At 43.6% G+C, this 17,414-nt stretch overlaps 1 long non-coding RNA gene across 1 annotated transcript in view; it reads right to left on the bottom strand.

The window, feature by feature from the left end:
• Positions 1–581: 581 nt before the first annotated feature.
• LOC110304298 overlaps positions 582–17,414 on the bottom strand; it is an 18,894-nt gene continuing 2,061 nt past the window's right edge. The window contains exons 2-3 of the long non-coding RNA XR_002379055.1: positions 4,178–4,314; positions 582–2,379 (exon numbers count right to left, since the gene is read on the bottom strand). This is a non-coding gene — a long non-coding RNA (uncharacterized LOC110304298). The remainder of the gene's footprint in view (positions 2,380–4,177; positions 4,315–17,414) is intronic.

Genomic DNA, 17,414 nt, shown 5'->3' with positions numbered 1-17,414 from the left:
TATGTAGACTTATTTCTCTGTGTGCGTGGAATGGACACTAACAGGAATCAAGTCCCATTGCGCATAATAAATTCAGCATGCAGGCTTTTCCTTGCCCCTCCCCATCCCTTCACCATTCCCATCCTTCACTACATATTTGCAGTAAGTTATGCTAATGAACTGGCATACGTCTCTTTTATTTTTATCCATTTTTATACTAGTATTTCAAGATACACACAAATATGGAAAAAAACATTTACAAAGCCAGAATTTTTGTCATTTATCATTTTATAAAAATGAGATTACAATAAGTACCTTCTGTGTATCGCTTTTCTCTCTCAATATCTCATATTTTATGAGATATTGCCCTTCCAGAGTAATTGATATAACTCTAATTCATCCTTTTTAATAGTTGTATAAGGTTCCCTCGGGTAAGTGGACCACAATTTATTCGGCTGTTTCCCCTGTACTAGCACTCATTTTATTCCTTTTGCAATCACAAAGAGGGCTGCAATAAAGGCCTCTGAGGGGCCACTGCTGCAAGGTGGTTTTAGTTTGATAGGGCAGATTCTCAGGAAGAAAACTGCTGAGTCAAAGTGTGTCATCGGCTTGTTTTTTATTTTAATAGATGCTGCCAAATTGCCTCCTAAAAAAAAGCTTATAAGAATGCAGAGTGTCAATAGTGATGCATGGGCCTTTCCCCACTTCCACATTACCAATAAATGTTATAGCTTTCTTCAATGTTGGTAAATTTGGAAAGTGGAGACAGGGCCCTGACCACTCGAGAGCACAAATGTCACCTGACTTAAGGACCTTCTGGATTTCATGTCTTGGAAACATGGTTTGCTCCTTGCTCTGGCATTTCCCATTTTCCCATGCAAATGTACATAACTTTACATATAGATTTTTAGCTGTCAGTTGCACTGTAGGCAGTGCTTTTCCAGTGCTCACACATAATATGTACTCGATGAACAACAGCGTTTCTTCAAATCTCTGTGGCAAAGGCCCCGTGTTTTTAAATGCCAGTCCCAGTCCAATTACTGATTCATCACAGACAAATTCACACCCTCAGATGTCATGGAGATCTTAAGTGTGGGTGAATGTTGGTGAATGTTGGTGAATGTTTGTTCTCTGTCTGAACATGCCCTAGCAGCAACCTGCAGACCAAGGATGGTCCATCAGTCACGTTCAGAGTGACCCTAGGGTTTCCTATCCTTTGCTCTGATGAAAACATCTTGCTTTTGCAGAGTCAAATACATTTCCGTCTATAATACCTGGAGTAACCTCTTGCCCTTAAGTATTTGGATATGTTCCTAAGATCTCACTGCTAATAACCACCCATTTCAGTCCAAGTCCAGGAGGATCACTTTTCTGGTTGAATTTTCTGTATCTTTCTCCCTCTTCTGTCTGGATTTCTAATGGGATGATGTTCAGTCTTTCTCCCCTCAGGCACACTACCACATTACCTTTGTCTCACCATAGAAAAATGCTGTGGCCTGGCTCCCTCAGAAGCCAGTCCCTCTCCTGCCCAGTTTTACATCTCAAATTATAGAGCAGAGGTTCTCAACCTGTGGGTAGTGACCCCATTAAGGGACACACAACCTTTTCCCCAGGAGTCACCTAAGACAATCAGGAAACACAGAGGTTTACATTGCATATGAATTTACAGTAGCGAAATTACAGTTGTGAAGTAGCAATGAAAATAATTTTATGGTTGGGGGGCTCACCACAATGTAAAGAACTATATCAAAGGGTCGCATCATTGGGAAGATTGAGAACCACTGATACAGAATCTAAAAACAAACAAACAAAATCTCATCATGTTTGCTGGTATATGACTCCAGTTGGCAGGCATGACAGAAAACAGACATGCACATAGCAGATCTTGAAGCAAAGAGTAACATGGCAAGTGGCTTCACAAGGCCAGTTCACTCTCTTGAGAAGTATATTTTTAACTCTTGGAGTAGCAGGAAGGGAGACATTCCCAAATTCTTCCATCATAAATGCCAAAAATTCACAGTAGGATGGATGCACTGTGCTTGAATAATCTCCCAAATTCGAGGATACCCTTCCTAGCTACACACCACCAAACCTTTATGTTTCAGTGTCTAGACTAGCCCATACGTATTCATCTGTTGAATGCACTAAAATGAAGTCCGTGGTTTGCAACAGAAAACCTAGAGAAGAAGTCATGTTTTTGAAGTGATGTCATCATCTGAGATGCTTTCTCACATCGATTCATGTGCTTCTTTGATCCATTTTCAATGGTCGGTACCCATGTGTTCAAACCTTCAGATTTCACCAGGAGGATTTACAATGTGTTCTGTGCTGTTTAACTTGATTCTTCACTCCTTTCAGACTGTGGGAACTCCCTCTAAACACTGAGATAATCAGCGTTGCCTTAAGTAAACAGAAAAAGGAAGAAACATAAACACAAGTCCCAGATGAGCAGAGCTAAGAAACATCCCTGATTCCTGAGCCACAAATGTCAGAAGGCCAAGGTTAGAGGAATGCATGGGAAATGACTCAGGGAAGCTGAGGGCAGTCAAGCCAAGAGGCCACTTAGTATCAGCAAGATCATCACCATGAGAACCTACAGGTACAAAATCCAGCTAATGGCTGCTAGAGCCCTGAGGCTTGTATGGAAGTTCACATGAGATCTGAATATATGCTGCTGAATGTTCTCTATATCTGCTCACAGCTGGTCACTGCTCTCCTCTTAGGAATATGTGGTGTGTGTGTGTGTGTGTGTGTGTGTGTGTGTGTGTGTGTGTGTGTGTGTGTGTTTATATACATATGGTTTTTACTTAGAAGCAGCCCAGGCTAAAATCTGAATATTAATTATAGCTCAGGCTGACCTTGAACTCAAAATCCTCTAACTCAGACTTCCAAAGAGTGAAGGCATAATTCTCTGGAAACAACATACTATAGAAGCTATACTTAGTGTGACCAGACATGGAAGAAGGAAGAGATGAGAGTTAGCCCAGGAGCTAGAATATTTTGTCTGTGAAGATGCACTGTGTAAATATTTAACTTTAATGAGCCAGATGGTCTCTATGCAACTCATCAGTTCTACAACTTCCACAGAGACATCCTCCAGGGATGCTAAAGCCATGTGCCAGGAAGGAAATTTGACAATGGCTAGATTTGGCCAAACAGCAATAGTTTATAGACCCCAGTCTAGAGTGGTAGCAGGAAGGTTGTGTAAAAGCCCACATCTGAGCGGAGGGACTCTCAGCATGTCTCTCTGACTAATTATTGCACTTGTTCCTCGGATCACATCTTCTTACCCTCATTTTTACCCACTAAAAATGTAAATCAGCAAACTAGAATATTTCTCTCTTTGTGCCCTTTCTCAATTATTAATTGAGAATTTATAATTTAATAATCTCAATTATTAAAAATTAGCACATCCAAACTTGCTACTTTGTATGCATGCATGTGTGCATGTATGTGTGTGTGTGCGTGTGTGTGTGTGTGTTTATATACATATGTTTTTGTTTTGTAGCAGCCTAGATTTAACTCTGAGTTTTATAGCTGAGGCTGGCCTTGAACTCAAAAGTCCCCTTGCTCAGACTACCAAGTGAGGGGACTACAGGCATGTGCTACCCCATCCAGATGTGGTATACTTACCTTTCCTTTTTGGTAGGATCTTAAGTGTACTGACACACTAGACTTTGATGTAGAGTATCTACGAGTCATTTAGTTTCTTCCCTCTCCGTGACAAGGTCCCTCTGCTGAAGTCCTACCTGTCTTTTTCCTCACAGCGCATAACGTACTTGTTGGTTCCTTCAATTATCCAGCATTTGAATTTGTTTGTCCTTCCATTTATTTACTATGATTTCAATAAATACTTGTTAAACAAATGAATGGCAATCACTAGCAAACACAGCATCACCAATATCCACAGATCTGTGGCCCATTAAGAATGACAATCAGTAGGAAACACAGAGTCACCAATATCCGCAGACCTGGAGGTGACGACTAAGACCACAGATAGCATCAACTCCTGTAGATCTCATGTCCTTCCCTGCATCTATTCATTTATAAATTAAGCACAGTGAGATGTCGACAACTAATAACAAAGTATACTAATTACCCTAAATAGGATGTATAAACGTTGTATAAACATGAAAGCTGTCTATGTTCATCCCCCTTTCTTGCTCTTCTCATTCCCATCTTACTATATAATGCTTACCTTCTTGTTGGCGGTAGCTAAACACAGATAAGGGAAGACCACCGCAGAATGATTCTGGAGTTTATCTGGTTATTCTGAGAGAAAAATGTGTTGACTGAGGAATCTTGACTTCTCTTAAGGACACCAAAACCTAAGAGCTGAATGAGGGGGGAAAGATCAGAAACAAAGTAGATTGACAAGAAATCCGATAAGTAAGAGAAAAACCAGAGAAGCATGGTTATCTTCATCACAGAAGTGTCAGAAGATAGCGAATCTTGTCAACAGCCCCAAGAAGTCCCCTGGAGTCTCTTGACTAAGAGCCTGAAAGTACTCTGAGCATTCACTGTAAAATGGAGAGTGAACAGCCCTAGCCAGGGCAGTTCTCTGATGGTTGCTGCAAAGGCCAGGTTGCAGTAAGCAGAAGAGTAATGAGAGAGAGAAAGAGAGAGAGAGAGAGAGAGACAGAGACAGAGACAGAGACAGAGACAGAGAGACAGAGAGAAAGAGAGAAAGAGACAGAGAGAGATAGAGACAGAGAGAGGGATATAGAGACACAGAGAGAGAGGGACATAGAGACACACAGAGAGATAAATAGTGACACACAGAGACAGAGACATGGAAAGAGACAGAGAGACACAAAAGAGCAGAGAGACACAGAAAGAGACAGAGACAGGGAGAAATAGAGAGAGAAATAGAGACACAGAGAGAGAGAGCATAGAGACACAGAGAGAGACAGAGACATAGAAAGACACACACACAGAGAGAGAGAGAATGGTTAGGAACTGAAACACACGTGCCTGTAACTCCATGAACCAACAGGCAGAGGCAGAAGGACTGAGTTTGGAAACAGTTTGGGCTACACTGCCAATCTGAAGCCAGGTTGAGCTGCTGAGCAATTTCTAGGCCAACCTGGGACACACAGCAAAGACTGTCTCAGACACTCCTCCTTTCATATGTGAAAGCCCCGCATATACTTTAAATGAACTGCGAGGAGCTGCAGTATGCTGGGTGGGGGCTCTGAAGGGGAAGACAAGAGCACAGCTGCAGATTAAACTCCCTCCCTCCTTACCTCAGCATGAGGACCTTTGAGGGCCGCTGAGGGAGAACATGCTTTTGTAGACTCACAGGAAAGAGGCTGTGGAAATCAGATGAAAATCTGTACATTCTAACCAGCACACTTGGAATCTACATGTATGACACTTGAACTGGCATGAAGGTGAATGAACCCTAGCCTTCATTCTGCGCCAGTGCCATGTTCCAATCCCCATAGTCATAGTCCCTTCAGTCAGCACTGGAGCCTGTTTAACTTGTGAATCTACACATGTGGCAGCCTTCACATGGGAGTAAAGATAAGTGAATGGCTTGGTCTAGGGCTGCCTGCGGGAAGACAATGCTGATGGCTGCTGTGTTTTCTGGGAAATTCCTGAACTCCACCTGTGTCTTCACCCAAGTAGTCCCAACTGCCAAGTCTTCTTTTCTGCCTTTGCCATTGAAGGAAAAAAATTACCCTTTATGAAACTTAGCAAAACAGACTTTTAACTAAATCTTTTAGACGCGGTGTTTACCCTGGAATCTGAAGGCCAAGGATTAGAGCCCTACCCTCCCTGACAGATAGAGTCAGGGCCTCTGCATGAACTGCCCTATACCTAAGACGCACCAGAGCTAAGGACAAGGAGCTGAGTTGTACCTTCTGTCATATAGTCAGCTGGTGATCTCTAGCTACTGAAAAGCTGTCAGTCTCGGCTTTATTTTATGTTGTTCTTTATTGTAAAAGAAAAAAATATGTATATACATGCATATACACATATGCCAATAAATGTATATTTTTTGTCTGTACATCTGTGAGTGTATTCTATGCAATCTATTCATTGAGTGTGTGTGTGTGTGTGTGTGTGTGTGCATGTATGTATGTGTGTGTGGTAGATGTGTGTTCTATATGAAGATAGTATAGTCAAACTAGTTCATGCATCTAGAAAGACTACAAGGATAGAAAATATATTAGTGAGAAGTAAAATTTTTCTTCTCTATATTTTGGCAGTGAATACATATTCATTTGTAATGAGAAAGAAATCAATAGAATCTATTCTTTCAAAGTCGTCTCATTTAAACAAATTTTTCCTAATAGCTGATAATAATAATAATAATAAAAAGATTCTCATTTTGCTCCTCTGCATTGGAGAAAGCTTTTCAAACATGCCTTGTATACCCCTAATTTGATTTCCATATGGGAAGAATCTGCTTTGAGCAGAATTTTAAATTCCGTTAAAGTATGTTTACTTACACAAAATTCTTTTCTTATCTAATTTCTTTTAATTCCTGCTTAGACTCAATCTGTTTCCTTCTCAGTTCAGATTGCTTGTTTTTCGTCCTCCATCTCATTTGTTTGTGTTTCCTCCAGTCAGGGGAGAATGAGGCCGAGTCGAATGGTTCCTTCTGCTTACTGCAGTACCATTTTCATCAATATTTTTCTCTCCCCTTCTCTCTATCTTACAACATTTCCTCACCGACTCCACCCTAGTTTGCAGTCATTTACCTCCTTCTTAAATAATGGGAGCTACACCAACAACAGTTTACCCTGAATGGTAATACATCCCACACTCCTCCTCTTCCTCTTCCTCTTCTTCTTCCTCTTCTTCCCCCTCTTCCTCTTCTTCTTCTTCTTCTTTGTTTTTTTTTGGGGGGGGGTCTGTTTTTTTGTTTTTTTTTTTTCGAGACAGGTTTCTCTGTATAGTCCTAGATGTCCTGGAACTTACTTTGTAGACCAGGCTGGCCTCGAACTCAGAAATCCGCCTGTCCCTGCCTCCCGAGTGCTGGGACTAAAGGCGTGTGCCACCACACCCGGCTTCTTCTTCTTTTTTTTTTTTAAGAGTTTTTTATTTTATTTTATTTATGTATGTGAGTACACTGTAGCTGTCTTCAGGCACACCAGAAGAGGGCATCAGATCCATTACAGATGGTTGTGAGCCACCATGTGGTTGCTGGGAATTGAACTCAGGACCTCTGGAAGAGTAGTCAGTGCTCTTAACCACTGAGCCATCTCTCCACCCAGCCACACCACCCTCACTGTTCTTAGATGCTCTTGTCCATGCGATCTGTCACCTGATCTAGAACCAGTGCAATGATCCAGCAGTCTGGGAAGAGCTAGGACCCAAGAAATTCTGCGTAGATGGGGTGTCTTATGGTTTTCTGCTGCAGCCTCTCTTGGAGGGGGCTGAAATCATATATAGCTCGGTTTCTTTTCCATTGCCTTAAGAAGTCCTGCCTCCAAGGACTGGAAGGATGGTTGCATGACCAAGATCATTATTATTATGTTTTATATTATATTATATTAATTATTATTGCAGAAGACTCTGGTTCGATTCCGAGCACCCACAAGGCAGCTCACAACCATCTGTAATTCTAATTCCAGGTGATCTGATGTCCTCTTCTCAACTCTCTGTACATCAGGCAGGCACATGGTGCACAGACATGCATGAAGGCAGAACACTTACACACATAAAATCAAATAAAGAAATCTAAAAATAATCTTTAAAAGACTAGTTTAAAAACTAATAAAATTTGAAAAGAAGACTTGGGTCAAGACTAAAGCAGCCCATGACAGCCTAACTTTCAGACAAAATTGATTCTGAATTCTTATTTTTATTTGACAGACCAAATCCCCAGCATCCAACCTCAGCGAAGAAAGCTATCTTAGAGAGAGGAACTCTTTGTGCTGTGTATGCCTGAGCCTCTGGCCAGCCCTCTCTATCTCCCCTTCTTGCTCTGAGGACACTGCCTCTCTTCTGCTCAGTGACTGCTAGAGTTTCCAGCAGAGGGATACCAGGGGTCAGCCTACAGAGACATAAGCAATCCCAGGACAAGTGTTTGTCTGCCTGCATCCTGTTTCTACCCTGTTTCCGTTAGGATTCTACTACTCTGCAAAGACATCATGACCAAGGTAACTCTTATGAAAGGAAGCATGTAACTGGGGGCTTGCTCACACTTTTGGAGGGTGAGTCTGTTATCATTGCGGTGGGGAGCATGGATGCAGGCAGGCATGGTGCTAGATGAGTAGTTGAGAGCTACTCTCTGACCTGCAAGAAGAAAGAGGAAAGAGGGAGAGAGGGGAGGGGGGAGAGGGAGAGGGAGATGAAGGGAGGGGGAGGGAGAAAGAAAGAGAGAGACTCTGGACCTGGCATGGGGTTTGGAAACCTCATAGCCCACTCCCAAGTGACACATGTCCTCCAACAAGGCCACATCTCCCAATCCTCCCAAACAGTTCAGCACTTGGAGACTAAGCTGCAAATATATGAGCCTTTGGGGAAGGGGGAGGGGGTCATTCTCTTTCAAACCACTACATACTTCATCCCTTGTCTGTTTGGCCAAGGGATGTTTGTAGGATTTGGGACCCCTGGTTTCTATTCTTGTAAGCTTTCTTAGCCCTATTCCATGCAAATTCATCAGTACCACACCCAGAGGCAAACAATTGGCATTTCTAACACGTAGATGTTAGAAGTCACAACTTCTCCTGTAACTTGGCTACTGCCAGCTACAAGGAGCTGTGTTTAGTCCTCATTAAATTCTGCCCCTATTACCCTCCTCTGTAAAGCAGAGGAGAAGGATGCATCTCTCCACATGGATGCCTGGGATGGCATCCTGGACCACGGGGAGGAGTCAGCCCCTTGTTTAGAACCTAAATAGCCACTGATCCAGTCAGTGTAAATTTAGGTGCAAAGTCACTCCTGAGCTCACTTAGATCAGAACAATGACTAATACCTGGCGAGGCTCCCTTCTGGAAGTGGTGTGCCAAGGATGAAGTAGTGTTTGTAGTTGGGCCCACAGGCTTTTTCTAGTTGTGAATGACTGGCTTCAAAGAAGTGCAGAGCCCCCTTCCATATAATGGAGAGGCTTCCCGTGTAGGCAAGGGGTGCTGGAAATGTTGAGACCCACTCAAGAACCACTGGCAACTCCAGGTCATCCGCAGGAGGAAGGGACCCCACTGTGCAGGATCTGGCTCCCTTACAGACCAAACCAGATCAAGGCCAAATGGTGGTCTGGTTAGTAACCTCAGCTCACTTGCAGAAACCATTTTCACTAAGACTTCTCAGAGGCCAGATCTGGATTCTGAGGGCAAGTTTATGAGGTGTTACTAGAAGGTAATGAACACATTTTTACCAAATGTTCCAGACTCACAGAAGCAAGTGTTGAAAATGCCCCTTTGTCAATCCCCACTCCACCTCAGACCCCAGAGCCTGCAGTAGACCATAATCCTCAATTGGGATCTGAAGCTTACAAAAGGCAGCAGGGCTCTGGAGCCACAAACGACAGAGTCTCCCCCATCCTGAGGTTTTATCATCTCCATGATAAAGAGAAGTAAAAATGTTAAAAATAAAATGTATTTTTTTCTTTTATGATCTTTGTAACCCAAACTAGTGTAGAAAGAAGCCATATGAGTGACAAAGGAAGACAGATGGTTGGCAGTGATGGGCAGCAGAATAGCATCTATACTGGGTTGCCATGGTGACAATTCCACAAAAAAACAAGCCTAATCAGAAAGGTGGGCATTTTATTTTAGAAAAGGATATTTAGAAACACAAAAAGTTCAAAAACTAAGCCTGGGGAAAACAGACAACCTGTTTCTTAAACTATAAAACAGAATGAAGAGCTGAAGAAAGAGTTCTCAAAAGAAGAAACACTAATGGTCAATTAGTGACATTTTAACATTTTTAAAGTGTCCAAGTCCAGCAGGGGTTGTGGTGCACACTTTTAAACCCAATACTTGGGAGGCAGAGGCAGGAGGATCTATATGAGTTTGGAGCCAGCCTACAGAGCAAGTTCCAGGACAACCAGGGCTACACCAAGAAACCTTGTCTCAGAACAAACAAAACAAAACAAAAACAAAAACAACTACAACAAAAAAGTGTCTGACATCCTTAGCCATCAAGGAAATGGAAGTTAACACGACTTGGAGATTGTCTTACCCATGTCCAAACAGCCGCCATCAATACTGGCAAAGACACGGGAGGAAAGAACCTCTTCTCCACTGTCAACAGGAGGACTGACTGGTACAACCTCAGTGGGAATCATTGCAAAGGTTCCTCAAATAGTTAAAAATAGAGCTTACATGTGACCCTTCTAACCCCTCCTGAGCATATATCCCATTACAGAGACACTTGCGTCCATGTTTAGTGCTGCTCTGTTCATAATTGGTAGGAAATGGAAATAGCTTGGATGTCCATGACTAATGAATAGATAATAAAAATGTGGAAATATACGAGCCCTGTAAGGTATGGGAACTCCACAAGAAGACCACAGAGTCAACTATCCCAGACCCTTGGGGCTCTCAGAATTTGAACCACCAACCGAAGAACATACACAGGCAGGCTGAACCTAGGATTCCCTGCACATATATAGCAGATGTGCAGCTTGACCTTCATGTGGGTCCTGAGTAACTGGAGTGGGGGGCCATCTCCAAGGCTGTTGCCTGTGCATGGGCTATGTTCTTCTAGCTGGAATGCCTTGTCTGGCCTCAGCAGGAGAGGAAGTGCCTAGCCTCAAAGAGACTTGAAGTGCCAGAATTGGGAGTACCCAGGGGACACCCCCACCTGCTCAGAGGGAAAGGGGGCAAGGAATAGGGGAAGGATTGTGGGAGCAGTGATCAGGAGGGGAGCAGTGAGTGGGATATAAAGTGAATAAGTAAAAAAATAAAATAAAATGTTTTTTTAAAAATGTGAAATATAAACACAACAAAAGTTTATTCAACAATAAAGAAAACTTAAAATTTTAAGAAAATGGGTAGAACTAGAGAAAAAAATACAATATGTGAGGTAGCCCAAGTCCTGACAAATACTGTGTGTTCTCTTTTATATGGGCATCCAAGGGTTCAATTTTTAGATTGGTGTGTTTTCGTTCAAGTGACTATCTGTAGAGACTCGGACACAAGAGTGAATCCAGGTCAAGGGAGATCACAGGGGGAAAGTCCCTAAGAGGGCAGGGATAGAAGTGCATGTGTTTTTATATAAATGCACATGGGGGTTTACTGGGGGGAGAGAGGTGTGAGCAAAGAGGGGGAGAATGGGATAGACAGGACAATTAACCAAAAGTAAGAATGCATAGGAGAACTATATAAAACCTGCTTCTCTATAAGCTAATTAGGCCGATAATGCTACTCACTGCTGCCATAGATAGCTAAAATCAGAGTCCCTGGGATTGGAACAATGCCTTAGCTATTAAGAGCACTGGAGGATCTTCCAAAGCATCCAGGCTCAATTCCCAGCACCTTCATCCCAGTTGCAAGGTATCCAGCACTGCCTTCTGGCCTACTTGGGCAAAGCACATATGTGGTGCACAGACACCGAGGCAGGCAAGATACTCACTCAGTACTTCCTATGAGTTGTTGGCCCTGGATGTCCTGGAGGTACCCCCAAACAATATGAGCTATTGCCCTTGCTCCTAGCTGCTCAACAGAAATAGATGGTTAAGGTCCTGTTAAAGGTGTAATATACGATTACTGCAAGACAAAGAGAAATCAGTCAATTTGGAACTGGGCTGGACTCTTCTTCCCTGATGCCTAGCTTTCGTAGGATCAGATGGTGCCATGCAGGCTGCCGGAGGAGAAATGTCATCAAGGGACTTCCCCAGCTATTGGCTCTGCAGGCTGCAGTATTAATCTTCCAGGTAGGATATGGCTACAGGGATAACAGCAGCATGACTTTAATTCTTTCTAACTGGACTTGAGGACTGCTTCATGTGACAGAACTCATGCCTGGTGTTGTAAATTCAGCCTAAAGCCCATGGCTGGGAAATGTCTCAGACTCTAAGGAGAACCTACTAACCATGACTAACATGGGCGTGTTGTCAAAATGCCTCTAAGTTTTTCTGCTTAATGTCTATAGATCCATGCTACTCTCTCTACCTTGGTCAGTGAAGCTTCTTATTGCAGTGGGCGGCAGTTAATGCAGAAAAAGAGCTGAAAGGTTAAAGAGCTGAGAAGGAGTGACTGCTTGTCCCTAAGTGAGATGCTAATGCTACCTCCTCCAGGGCCCAGGAAGCATGACCCAGGAGGGAGCAGAAAGGTTGTAAGAGCTGAAGGATATCTCAGAGTGCTGCAAGATTGTCTTAAGGACATTGCAATGGTGACCTCATAGCCTGTGGTTAGCAGCACAAAACTGGTACGAGACTGGGCAATCAACACTGTCCACCACCGGTGGGAGAGGGGCTCATGAAGTCTTCCCCTCCTCTCCCTGAAGAGCTGTAAGAAATGGTTCCTGAGGAAGAGGAGTCGTTTTTCTTCAGTGGTATAGCCACTGTACGTTGTTCACCATCCTACATAGCCTTATAATTAAGCTTAATTAAACATAGTGGATCACAAACAAAACAGTCTGACTAGAGTCCTGAAATGAACCACGTTCAGAGTCGTTCCAAACCATCATTATCATCATGAAGGTCCATCACCCAGAACCATGAGATCATGGGACTCCTACATCATCAACAGCATTTTGCTTCAGCATATCCTTATACCAAGGAGGAGGTAAGATTAGCCTCCTAGTGGGTAATTCTCCACACGCCCTGGAAGAAAGAAAACAGCTACTCAAAGGTGAACTCTTCCCAGAAACACCTCACAGACACACCCAGGACTCTTGTTTGATCTGACTTGCCTTCTCCTACTCCAGTCACAATGTGACAGCACTGAAGGGGGCGTTAAGAGGTAACTAGGCTGTGAGGGATTAAACCTTTATCTCCTGAGACTGACACATGTACAGAGAGCAGGGTGTTAGAAAGTGAAGCGCTAGCTCTTTGGCACTCTCTAGCCCTTCCATTTTCCACCATGCATCAAAGCCCTCACCAAATAGAGCTGACCAGTCTTAGACTTCCTAGCCTCCAGAATGGAGACCCTCAATAAACATAAAATATCCAGCTTCGGGTATTGTGTTATAGCAACAAAAAAGGGACCAAGGCACATGGAAATGTTTTGTATTCCAGTCACGTGAGCATGAAATGAACATCACACTTCCTTGTTTACAGCCACACCTTTGATACGGGAGGTTTGACACCTGACTGCTGCAATAGTCAGTGACATGGATGAGCTTTTGGCTCCCTGGTGCATATTCAAGGTCTGCCTGCTTCTATCATTCAACACTGGGATTGCAAACTTTTTATGTGGGTGCTGGGTATTTAAACTCAGCTCCTCACACTTGCAGACCAAGGTGTTTTGTCCACTAANCCCCCTTCCCGCCACTTTAAGTATTTGGGGGTCCAGGGTTAACTGACTACATAGACAGAACCAAAGGGTATCCTAGGCCAATCAGATACACCTGCTACTTAAGTTCAGTCATCCTGATCTTCAGACAAATAAACTTAAAAATTAAATGTTTGTGGCCTTGAATTTAAATTCACTTCATCAGTACATAGTGACCAGGATGTCCCCGCAACTCCAGCCAGTCCCATAAGCTCCCTTGGTTTGCCACCAATATTCATCCATTTTATTTCTTCTCTCTCCACACCTTAAGAGAACCACAGGATCCGTGAGCCTCAGCCCATCACATGCACTCAATTAGGTGATTCTCTGCCTGACACAAGCTGGCTCTCCACTCATCACTTAATGAGATACTGACATGAACAAATCAAGGGATGAGAGAGCCCCCGTGGAGGCCAGAATTCCCACTATGATACCGGAGATCACCCCAAATTCCTTAGATAATAGCTCAGCCTTCTTGTTTGGACTTAATCAAAACATCATGTCCAGGGCTGAGAATGAGCACCCAGACTCTGAGCAGAGCCCCAGCTTGAGGCAGAAGGAGATAGTTCCTCTGGGCGGGATGCCAAAACTGCCAGGATTTAACTACTCCCAGAGGAAAAAGCGTTCCTCCCTGCATGATTCAAATCTCCGATGGCTGATGCTTATCTTGGGGCCAAGGCCAATGGCATCCCGCCACCCCCACCCCCCTTATAACAACAGTTAATTTCCCCGGGGAGTTCCAACTACATTTAATAAGAGAATACTTATCTTAGAGGGTGCGCTCGTGTGTGTGTGTGTGTGTGTGTGTGTGTGTGTGTGTGCAGAATGCATGCATTCTCTGATATCTGTTTGAGTATGAAGTTAACCTTGAGCACTCATGACTTCTCGTATCCTTGTGACTCTCTTGTGGTGATGTAAGAAGTGATCTGCAGAAGAAGATGCTGGAAAGAGTCGGGCGTTTAAAAAATAAAACAGGTATGCTCATAAAGCCAAAGAACAAAGAGTGCTCCATCCTCAGTGGCCCTTTCTCTACTTAGCCCACCGCATCCTGGGATCTAAGAAGAGTACGCGAGGAAAGAAGACAGCATCTCTGGGATCTCCACATTTTCAAATGCCAGCTTTTATACAGCGCAAATCCCGAGTGGTGTATTTGCTCACTAGAGAAAATACCATAGAGAGAAATCTAAAGACTGCCTAAGATCAGCCTCGGGAGATGTCTCCTGACTTCCCTATCTCCCCGCAGCTGAAGTTAAGCCCAAAAGAGTATCCAGAGGTATAGCAAGTCTGGGATCTGTATTTCCTTCTACACAGCAGGCAGCAGCAATTTGCAGATGTTTGTATGCTTCTGCAGAAGCAGGGGCTGAGGAAAGATGTGTCCTGTGAGGTAAGAAGCACATACCAGGGACAGGTGAGAGGAAGAAAGAGGAGGGAGGGAGGGTGAGGAGAAGAGAAGACTACATGAAGGCCTGTCACCTCCATTGAGACTTGAAATTGAGACTTGAGCTTTTTCCTGGAGAGCATTCTTTCAGAAGTTAGGTTGGGTGTTGGGTTTGACATGACATGAACACAGCCATGTCAAGAACTGCAATACCTCAGTTAAGCAACTGGTTTGGGGACAATCAATAACCAAGAAATATTTTTCCTGTTATCTCAGCAGAGAATCTAGGGTCATAAACAGAGGCACCAATCCTGGCCCAACCTCACTTGCTAGTGAGGGGCTTCATTATGTAGTCAGTGGTCCAGAGGCACCAGGTCAACCTTGCCTTGTTACTGACCACAAGGTTACAGTGAAAGAGTATAGAGCATCCAAATTGTCCTCAAAAGGGCACTGTATCTGTTTTCTTGCCTAAAGAACAGAGATGTAAACTGCCCCTCCTCCGTCTTCATCCATATTCTGCAATTCAGACACTTGAGCTTACCCTCCACAGATTTAGGGACCACCAGGCTGAGTAAGTTCTTTACCCAGAACAGGAACTGGTAAGTTGGGTCCTTGTGCAGCCAAAGAGAGCAAGAAGAGCTTGGCTGGGGTGGTCTACAATCTCAGAGTGTGAGGAAGGAATGCACACCCGCTACCTTCAATGAGGTTCATGCCTTCTGACCTAGCCAAGACTTGTCAAACCAGCTGCATCTGGACTCAGTGGTTAAGAGTACTGTCTGTTCTTCCAGAGAACCCAAGTTCAATTCCTACCACCCACATGGCAGCTTACAACTGTCTATAACTCCAGTTCTAGGGGATTCCAACACCCTCATATGAACATACATATGAGGCAGGCAAAACGCCAATGCACATAAAATAAAAAGAAATAAGTAAAGAGACAAGCAAGCAAACAAACAAACAAATAGGCAAAAACTGTTGACTCTATATATTAAAAAAAAAAACCCTTAAGCAGCAAGGTGAGTCCAATGAGGGTTGATCAGAAGCCAGGCAAGGAGCCCCTTCCTACTCCTTCTCTACTATGGTAGAATGGTAGAGAGCTTAGAAGCAGGCAGCAAATGAGGGAGTATGTAGAAAAATATCTCTGCGAGGACTGCTCTTGCAGGGATCTAAGTTTGCTTTCCATCTGCCACATAGCTGCTCAGAACCACCTGTAATCCAGAGTTCCCCTATCTGTGTGTGGTACCCACGTACTCAGGTTCACACACAAGCATACACATAAAAATAAATTAGCAAATCCTTGCTTAGATGGTCCTTGTATCTCAGACAGAACATACATGCCAGGCTCAGCATCACCACCCCATGGGACATGCTCTCCTCTAGGTTTACCTCAACTTACCCAGCTAGGACACGTGTAGGGAGTGGACAAAGCCCTGAGTACATATGCACCATTGACATGAACACAGCCATGTCAAGAACTGCAATACCTCAGACCTGGGGGACTAGCAAAGTCTTTCTCCGGTCCAAGTGCAAACCTTAGAAAAGACTGATCTTTAGCTGAATTTAATTTGTGTAGAAACTGTCAACCACAGCTTCCCCCTCCCAGATGACTGAAGCCTAGAACTGTAGTTTCCCCTACAGAAACTTCCTATGAAGATTAGCTAACCCATGTCCACTTTATTCCTATCAAACAGCCTTCTTATTCAGCTGTATATAACAAACACGAGGAATCTCTGGGCTGCTGGTGCCTCTTCATCAGCTCCCATGGCTCATCTAATCCCAACTTTTCTGTACATGAATCTTTGAGTTTGTTTTTCTTCAGTCCTTAGTACTCCCACCCCAAAGCTGACCTGGTCATGAGAGAGGAGGTAAGGGAGGGGACATACAAAACCAGCTATGGCACAGAGGACATAAGAATGGGACACCTGTCCGCCACCCTTGCCACTTGCAGCAGGCAGGAGAGCTGGCCCTGGTAGCATGGCGCAGAAGATTTGGTGAGCTGACAGACTCAGCTACCACCCAGACATAGCTCCACAACCCAAGCTCAAGGAGAAAGAGAAAAGAGCCTAGCCTGAGTTGTGTGATCATTGTTACCCAAAGAAAAGTAGCCAGAAAGGCTCTGGGCATCTCTGGAATTCCATCTATGGCCTAGCAAGGAACACTGACAAAGCAGGCTGCATGTATGGGAAGACAGGAAGTAATGTCAGTGTGCAGCAACTGTGTAGCTACAGTAGTTACAGGACTGTGCTTATGGGACCATCCACCTCTGTATGTCTCATCTTGTGAGCTAGACATGATGGGACTCCCACACATTTATTTAATTTAATCCTACAAATTATTTTCTTTTACAAAAGTGATTAATTACTATGGCACAGGAGAGTTTCCAGGCACAGCATATTACCTAAACAACCCCACTCCTATTGACTTCACCCTTCCTACTGGCTTTCCCCTGTCTCTCCTGACAAGTAGCCATTGTCAACATCAAAGATGTTAAACATGAATTTATAAGTTTTTTTTAAAAAGTTCTTGACAATGAGATTGACATCCTGAGACTCAATAATGTCAATTCAAAACACCAAGGAAAAAATTTTCAACATCCTTAATCATCAGNGAAATGCAAATCAAAACAACCCTGAGATTCCACCTCACACCAGTCAGAATGGCTA

This window comes from Mus caroli, chromosome 11 (genome assembly GCF_900094665.2).
Source record: "Mus caroli chromosome 11, CAROLI_EIJ_v1.1, whole genome shotgun sequence".
Taxonomy (NCBI): domain Eukaryota; kingdom Metazoa; phylum Chordata; class Mammalia; order Rodentia; family Muridae; genus Mus; species Mus caroli.
The sequence above is the reverse complement of the archived record's forward strand: the minus strand, read 5'-3'. Positions and strand labels throughout refer to the sequence as shown.